We start from the raw sequence: 7,142 nt of genomic DNA, 5'->3' as shown, positions 1-7,142 counted from the left end.
AGCTCTCCTACTTGCTTTTTATGTTTGCTGTATCAAAGCTGTTCCCAAAGGATTCCAAATGCTTGTTACACCATCTTAACAAATGTCTGGGCAGTTACAATCCTCTATAATGATGATGAACTTCTGTACTCCGGGTAACTTCTCAAGTCACTGTATAAAATCTCCATCCACCACAATTCAGTGATGTGTTTAAGAATTCCCACTTCAGCAGCACCCCTATTTTGCACAATTATTATGTGTATCCTTTCTGCAAACCTTAACTTCCTCTGTATGTTGGACTTCAGCTAGTATATATCAAAAATGTGTGCTGTGCAGCATGATCTATCCAGTCATACTCTCCTAAATATTACTGTACTCACATGAATTGTTTCATCAAGAGTGCAAGTTGGTTGAGTCAGTTTCATCTGTTAATTTCCAGTGTTTCTACCTCTTGTTGTTCTGGCGTCCCTCCCTGCCCCAAATCTATAAACAGAAACAAGGATTTGGTGAAATTTTGCTAATGGTATACTGTGGTTGGTTCCTTTGGATATTCTTCATGCTTAACTTGCTTTTGAGCAAAATGTCAGATAGTCCGAACGTGTATTGATGGTAATGTTGAACTGCTGGGAGGCGTTTTGCAGACACCTTAACATCTAACTTATCTGTGTGATTGTAACTGCAGGCTTTAGTCAGTGAAAGGCATCTTTGGGGGTGCTAAGGAAAATGCAGAAGACTTGCTGGTTGCAGAAATTAAAGGCTCTGTGGGATGCACTAGCCTGTGGAATGTGGGCTTAGCATTTGGGTTCACAGTCACCCTTGTTCTGACGCTTGGCTTGAAAGAGAGAAAGTGCCCAAGCTACGAAAGGAGAAAACCACATGACAGGCTGGATGCTTGCATGTGCCCTTTTCTTTGTTCTGGAGACTTTTGGGTTTGGTTGTGTTTGGATTTTTAGTTGCTATAATGTGTGTACTTGATTTCTGTTGTGGATTTTTTTTCTTAGTATTTTTCCCCTCCTTAAATTTCAATTATGAAGAATGTTAACTGAGAAACAAATCATGTTGTTTGCAGAGCTAAAAGCAGAAGCCAGTATCATGGATCAGCTGAGTAGCTCTGATAGTTCATCTGACTCGAAAAGTTCTTCGTCCTCTTCCTCAAGTAGTGAAAATAGTTCTAGTGATTCTGAAGACGAGGAAATGAAGCCCTCTCTTCCGATGTCGATGCCGTATCTGCAGCCACAGCCTACTGTGTCTGCCATCCCACAACAGGCTACCCCTGACAAAGATGCCAGTCATAACAGATCCCAAGAGAGCAGTGGTCATATGATGAATACACTACGTAAGTACAAAGGCTGTTCTTTTCTTAGTGCACCATTCCAGACATCAAGATTCTGAAAGGAAACCATATTGTTTTTAAGTATGTCTCTGTTATAATTAAAACTGTGGGAAGTGATGCTAGGGTTTGATTGTTCAGCAGCGGTCTGAATTAGACACTGGGTTAGAAGGGCCTTGGTCCCTGGAGATATTAAATTAAAGCTGATGCAGTTGAAAATGTTTCCTAAGCTCTTCTGGCTTCCTCCCAGTTATATACATTGCGATTAGAGAACAGTAATTTTGTATTGAAAATACTTGAACTAACAGGGCACTCCCCAAACATATGCTTATAATTTCTTGGGTAGAACTATGGGAAAGATACTATACTGTCAGTGCTCTGAATTACAGAAGAGATGGTGTATTTTTAGCTACTCCAGTTACTATTATTCATGGCACTGTTCCACTGGACAGCATGGCAAAACTGCCCTTTGCATATGAGGAAGGAGGCGATTTGCTTTCAGATGATAATATCTTGGTCTACACATTCAGGCAACTAAAAATGTAATTTGAAGAGTAGCTGTGATGTTCTTCTAGAAGTGGTTACTGTGCAGCCTGGAACTGCATGCTTGGTGGTATCCAAAAAAAGGCGAGTTTGGACCAAAAAAACCCAAATCCCACTAGGCAGAGAATCTTAAGTTTGTTACCTAAATAGTAGGAATATTCAGACATAGAAGTGAGTTTTTGGCTACGATGACTCTTCAAAAATTATTACACTTTTAATTAGGTGCTTAGCTGCAGGCTCCTGGTTTGAAGAGATTCCCATCAGTCCTGGTTTGCAGCCTAAGATCTTTAAAGTTTATCATTTATATGTAAAATTGTTATACTGAAGTTTTAGATTCTGGCAGATCTACTTTTATTTCAGTACTTAATGAACAGGGTTTTTTTGTACCTAGTATTTAAATACTTAATTAAATATCTGTGCTAGTTATTTATGTACCACATCAACTAAAAAGTCCTGTGACTTCGTGTGCAAAGGACTAAATGCTGCTTTCATTTGACTGTCACTGTAGAGAACAATATCTCATGTTTATAATTTGTGTAACTTTAGAGTGTGCCATTTATTTCAACCCTTATTCACAAATGGGATTTCCCGTTCTTCATGCTTTAAATAAAACTGTTACGAAAACGAGATTAAGCTCTATCCCCAGTGACAGAATCCCAGCTGGCGAAGCTTCCACTGAGAAATACACTTACAAGTACAGGTGGCCAGGTCCCTCAGTTCCAACAGTCATAGTGAGAAAATGCTGCTTGAAACATGACAACATCAAAACTGCTACAGAGGAAGTTGGTGGCTTGATGGTGCTCAAGAACCATGTTGACAGGTAGAACCTCTGTGGCATCGAGCCCTTGGCTTGACTATCTGAGGTTGCCTAGATCTTTAGCTTAATCCCATTTACTTAGTTTATGGTTACAGATCTATTTACTGTTTAAAATGATTCTGCTTCCCATTTCTAGTATAGTTAACACTTGAAATACATTTCAGCTAGACAAAGATCAAAACAGTTAAGGAGACTGTGTTTCTTTAGCTCCCTTGCTGTGGGAATTTGGCAGGAAAGCAAAACCTGAAGAAAATAAATGGATAGCACATGGTTCTAGCTTGAATGGCAAGAATTCTCACTTGGGGTCCTGTACAGTCATTTCTTCCATCTCAAATAATGTTTTACAAAAATAAAATATCGAATCAACAAATGTCAGCACAAGCTGTTTGCTTGTCTAATCCTGTTTTGAGGTTTGACCACTTTTGTGCGCGACTGGTTTTCTGCACCCCTGTCGAATGAGGGTCACTCTGGGTAATTAGTGGAGTTTTCCTGTGGCTTGCTGTGCGCAGGCAGAAGGCTGGGGGAAGGCTCAGAGAGCAGAGTTTCATCTTGTGTGTAGAAATCGTACAGCTGAGGTTTTATGGAACTTGGAAAACACAGGAGGTGGTGTCTAGAGCATGGTAACCAAATACTTCTGTCAGATATACATGATCTACTTCCTCAGGAATTTGGGGCTCAAGGCTACCCCTCACCCCCAAAATACTGCTTCTTCCCCTTTCTGTCTTCAGAAGCTGGATTATATAGGCTCAAACTTGCCTTATAACAAAACTCGTAAATGTTTACACCAGTGAATCTTTTCTTTGTAAATGTTTCATCATAGGTTGCTTTATGTCTATTTTTTGTATAAACAGAGTTAAGTTAAATAAAGCAATTTTCCAAAGAAAAAACAGTGTAGATGGGCTATTCCGGGGCCTTGTGTTATGTATGTAGTATTCAGCACAACTTCATTTCTTTTGGTACTTGGTGCTGCTACAAGCAGAGAGTCAGGAAATTATTTTCCCTTGTATTAGTTTGGTGTTGGTGTGACCACTGAGATATTTGAAACACAGGGGATGGGGAAACTCACAGGAGTGACCTATAACTGGCAAGAATTCAATTAAATGTATTAAATTCACTGATTTAAAAATGTAGGAAATACCATAATTTTCAGTGCAATCTATTTTCTCCATTTGCTAATAAACAATTGGCACTGTGAACACTGAATGCAACAGTTTTCCCCACTTTATTGCTGTCTTAGAAGTACAGTAGAGTCTAGATGTTTCTTCTGGGTTCTAGTTAAATGAACTTTCCATTCCTGCACCAAACCCATCTGAAAACTACCAACTCGAGTTTGTGTTATTTTGCCACCTCTCTGAAGGTGTCTTTTATAGATAGGGATATAAAAATGGGGCAGACAGTTTTCCCTGAAGTAAATCCTGATGCATTATTTCTGACTCTGGAACTTGGAGTTCTTGCTTCTCCCATCTGCTGGTTTTCACAAGCATTGGTATTTTTGGCTGGTGTTATAGGGTTTGTGTAATTTCTATTAACTATGTTGAAATAACTTTTGAAGGCTGCAGGATCACTGTTTGGAAGGTTATCTTCCTGTTCGTACTCCCAGTCCTCTCCTGAAGTAGGTAGTGTATAACAGGGCTGGGATTTCGAAGAATTCACTGTAAGATTTCCTTTGAGTGATAAATGCATGAGTTTTTTATGGCAAGTTTATCAATTATCATTATTACTAATGCCAATCTCTGGCTTGAAATATTATTTCTTAGGATAATATATTGTCCTGAATAATTATTGACAGATTATTTTGTTCTTCCATAATTGCTCTTTAAATTTATATTAAAATAGAATGGCTGTAAATATTGCCTCTGTATAGAGGATTGAAAAAAAATTATCTACAGTAATGCCTTAAAGATTGCTGGAAACGGCCATCTTCACAATTCTTGTTTTATATAAAAGTGTTTCCTGTGTTGTGGCAGAGAATCATGTGCTGCTTTCTAAGCTTTAGTGATGACATGGTGGAAAATAAAGGCAGGCCAAATGCAGCCACGTTAAAACCTTCAGTGTTCTGGCAGCAGTGACATGTCTGACAGCAACAGATCCAATTTGTGGGTCTTGTCGGGTTTACCCTCCCGAGGTGACTTTTTTTTACCCATCTGCAAAAGTGATCAGTGAAAGGTGCTGCAGCTGAGGAAAAGGCATGTGAAAATAGTGTGAATTCAGTGATTATTTTTTTTTTTCTTTGCTTTTTAGGCCCTTTCTGCACAACACAGTCTGAGATGCATTCCTTTTTTTTCTTTTTTTAAATGGCTGTTTGGCAGGGGAGGTGTGAATAAAAGCATAATACTTGGAAGAAATGCTTAAAAATGTGGGGGAAGTTGCTAGATATGCTGTAGATTCTGTATAGCACGCTCCTGGATTTTTTTTTGTTAGTTATCTGTCAGCCTGGAAAGATTCCCTTATGGACATCCATTGCAAGCATGATGTAGCCTTTCTTCTTGCTTCCCCGTTTTGAAATGTATGTATAGCCACCAAATTAAAGTGCTGTGTAAAATCTCTTTTGATGTTTTGTTTGTTCACTTGTTCCAAAACCTGTTTGAAATAGTAGGTCACTGATACATCTTTAAATGGCACATCAAAGAGCTGCTGCTCTTGATTGAGACACCACTTTGTTTTCAAGCGCAGCTGAGTAGCATTCAGATGTGTGTTGAAAAAAAACACAACTCGTTTTTCACAAAACTGCATTCACCAGCAGTTTTCCCACTTATGAAGCATGAAAATGTGGGTGGCAAAGATAGCTAGGTGTTGTCTTTTGTGATCTGGTGGTATTAAATAAGTGTGCTTGTGGCTAATGAGCTAATGGCTTCCTTGCCAAGATTGTAAAATTGTAGAAAAGTGATCTCTCTAAAGTTCTGTCACTGGGGAGTTGGCTTCTACACCTATTTATTCTCTTCTCATAAAATAGCTTGGGTTAGAAGGGACCTTTTAAGATCACCTTGTCCAATCCCCCTGCCCTGTTTGGTATTAGTTTTTGTGAGCCTTTAATTGGGAAAGGGAAAAAAAGTATTTCCTTGAAAATGACTAATACGATGACTCTCTCTCTTCTAGGAAATGACTTGCAGCTGAGTGAATCTGGAAGCGATAGTGATGACTAAACAAATTTTTGGCCTTAAGTGTATCACCTTTTTTGCTAAATATGTCTTAGCATCTGTTTTGCACTAAGATTAGATTACCAGAGACTGGAATGAATGTCCTCGATTTTTGATAATAGACATCCTAATTTTCTACTGACACATCATGTCTATAATACGGCAGCATTGATATCCTGTCAGTGCTAGGGTTATGTGTTTATCTTTCAAATTACTGTATTTACAGTAAAATTGTGTATGATCTGATTTTGATTATTTTTTTGCCTCAGCCACCTGTTTTACTTGAAACTGATTTGTAACAGCTAGTTACTTTATATAAATAGTTATGGAATGGAGAAATTTCTGATATTTATGGAGGCAAGTTTCCTTCCTATCATTCAAAGGCTGAATGCTGATCTCACAACTTTTACTCGGAGGGAGTGAAAGGGAGAACAACTAAATGAGGTCTGCTGTGTCAGCCACGCTTTTTGTTCAGTTCACAGTTCGTACCTTTAAGGAAACTGCTGAATAATGTGGTCCACTAGTGCAGTTACAGTTTACAATTGTTCAACACATTGCTGAATTCTTAATTTCATTGTATTATAGGACTCTATATTTCTGAGCCTCAAGATTCCTAAGGGAACTTGTCTTTTCTCTGCCTTTTTTATGTAACTTGAATAGGCTGGTCTTTTTACAACCTTTTTGTATCTAAATTTAGGTAACTGCAGAGACAGCAATGAATTTCTTTCATTTAATTCTGTAACAGAAATCAGAAATTTTCTTTGTAGGAGTATAAAAGTAATTTAATAAAGCAATATTTATCATTTTCATGTGTCTGAGTCTCTTTTTACTCGTTAAGAGTTCCACTTTCTACTTCTAGTAGTCATGCAAAGAACTAGCAAGCAGTGAAATGGTAGCTAATGATTCCGTGTTAGAGCAGAAAAGGTGTTTGCCTAGTCTTATTTTTTTCCTTATGTGAAACTGTATTTCAAGACTTGAAGAACTGCAGGTAAGAGTCCAGATTTCATCCTGTAGTTTACTACCGGAGAGTTTTGTAATTAACAAACCTTAGCAAATGTCTGTAGGTTGAATTCTGATGAGATAAATCTGCTCAGTCTTGCACAGCAGTCTCCTGTGCTAGATTGTAGTGATGGAATCGCATCTCTGTGTCGAAACTGTGAGGGCTGAATTCTATATGTAAGCCTGAACGTGCAGACATGGAAAAATGCACGCTCAATAAATTTATACAATAGATGGTACTAGACTGGCTTATTCCCTCGGCTGCGCTGCGAGAGTCAGCCCGTGCTTACCTCTAGACAGATTAAGAGGCCAAAATGATGTCCACCCCTCACAAAGG

General features: G+C 38.4%; 1 long non-coding RNA gene across 1 annotated transcript; it reads left to right on the top strand.

The window, feature by feature from the left end:
- The first annotated feature begins 1,052 nt into the window (after positions 1-1,052).
- On the top strand, positions 1,053-6,611 carry LOC106886128. The gene is made up of 2 exons (XR_001411580.1): positions 1,053-1,315; positions 5,766-6,611. It is a non-coding gene; the product is annotated as an uncharacterized LOC106886128 (long non-coding RNA).
- Positions 6,612-7,142: the final 531 nt, after the last annotated feature.

This window comes from Calidris pugnax, unplaced genomic scaffold (genome assembly GCF_001431845.1).
Source record: "Calidris pugnax isolate Ruff unplaced genomic scaffold, ASM143184v1 scaffold21, whole genome shotgun sequence".
Taxonomy (NCBI): Eukaryota; Metazoa; Chordata; class Aves; order Charadriiformes; family Scolopacidae; genus Calidris; species Calidris pugnax.
This window is presented reverse-complemented; position numbering and strand designations above follow the sequence as displayed.